At 43.9% G+C, this 1,807-nt stretch overlaps 1 long non-coding RNA gene across 1 annotated transcript; it reads left to right on the plus strand.

The window, feature by feature from the left end:
- The first annotated feature begins 431 nt into the window (after positions 1–431).
- On the plus strand, positions 432–1,366 carry LOC309360367. The gene is made up of 2 exons (XR_014164058.1): positions 432–519; positions 673–1,366. It is a non-coding gene; the product is annotated as an uncharacterized lncRNA (long non-coding RNA).
- The last annotated feature ends 441 nt before the right edge of the window (positions 1,367–1,807 follow it).

Raw genomic sequence — 1,807 nt, forward strand, 5'->3', positions numbered from 1 at the left:
CCTGTCACTTGGCTGTTATCGCTACCTTTTTATATAGGGCATTTTGCAATACCCGAAGCCCAGCGGGTGTGCACAGTGCACCTTAGGTAACTTTCCTCACCCAAGTAAATGTGCCCATTCACACAAAACATTAGGAGGAGGAGGAGGAACCATTCGTAGCTTTGACAGGTTCAACGCTCATGGGCATTCACAGAACTCCAGACAGGTGCAGTGGTCAGAACAACGCATTCAGCAACAGAACAAGGCCTGGAACCGAGATCTGCCACGGAGCTGCAAAACAGTAGGGTTAAGGGAACCAACTGCAGCAGAGGAATAAGATGGGAGAAAGTGCTTAACATTTCCTGCACCATTTTCCTCCTGCAATCTCCACGTCACCCCAGCCAGGGTTCCAGAAGCATGTCTGTAGGATTGTGGAGGCAAGTGGTCTGTAAGGGAAATGGTTAAGCAAAACACACAAACACCCTGCTTCCTCCGCCGCAGATCTCCATCTTCTCTGCCAATTTGCAGCTGCTCAGCACAGTGGCGTAGCGTGGGTTGTCAGCACCCGGGGCAAGGCAAGTAATTTGCGCCCCCTAACCCGTGGATTTGTGCCCCGTAACCCTAACCCCCAGATGTTGTGCCCGGTGCGGTCGGCCCCCCCCCTGCACCCCCCACACTACGCCACTGGCTCAGCAGAAACCCTGGATCGCAAGGACCTGGTAACCCTGGCCTTTGTGAGTCACCTCCAGGGCACAATTTGTGCTCAACGAAGAGGGGAGGAATTCAAACGGCAGCAGCCAGTTTTTAGGGTTAGAAACCAATTCCTGGAGAATGTGCATTCAGCCACCACTTCCACTTAAAGCGGAAACTGCGTTTCTAAGCCAGCAGTATGGATCTTGCTAAAAAGGTTGCATTTCCTGTGCACATTTTGACTATAAGGTGAATACGTCCACTTGCAATTCTGGCATGCAATGGGGTCTGCCTGTGCACCTCATCTTTTTACATTTGAAATTGGAGGGCACGTGTATATATGTTAAGTTAAGGTATCACGTGAAGTGTTTAAAACTGGAGCAATTACCTGAGGAAATACAGAAACAGATTTTTTTCTGTAAAATACAGTTTTAACCGTCTGCAGTAAATGCATTTCTTATGTACTGGTTAAAATATAAAGTTATCAAAGTTATTGTGTAGATGTACAAACTGGTTGGCTTTCTCCTGTTGCATTTAAATTTACAGCTCAGTTTCAAATCATTGCAAATAGGCTATGCTAATAGAGTTGTCATCCACTGGAAAAGAAACAGGACAGTGAATCTCCCAAGACTAATTAGATTGTTATGAAAACAATAAGAGCCAGATAAGCTTTCAAAAGGCTCAAATCCTACTGAGGGGGGGAGAAAAATAGCACCATCATATTTTGAAGTCTGATATTTTAAAATGATTGCATTTCCCCTCCAAGGTTACAGTTTGCATCTGGAGCTTTGCACAACCACTGAGAAATAAATATTTCCAGGTTAAATGGTATACAAATAAGAGAGCAATACCAGACATATTAATGGCACACAAAAAAAGATTCGGATAGGTTGCAAGTCTTGCCGATTTCTTCCACATTTTACATTTAAGAGTTTTTTGCCAAATCTTTTCGTTAAAAAATATTGCTGACAGGTAGTTCTTTCACGCAGACACAACTCCCAAATGTCACTCTTGAAAATCCCAGGAAGGAAAAACAAAAAACAAAAAACAGAAGAGCCCATTTGAATGTACACTTAAACCCACCTACATTCCTTTTCAGATCTGTGGTTAGTAGATGCTACATTTAAAATCTTAAAGT

Source organism: Podarcis melisellensis (assembly GCF_964234715.1).
Source record: "Podarcis melisellensis genome assembly, chromosome: 17".
NCBI lineage: Eukaryota > Metazoa > Chordata > Lepidosauria > Squamata > Lacertidae > Podarcis > Podarcis melisellensis.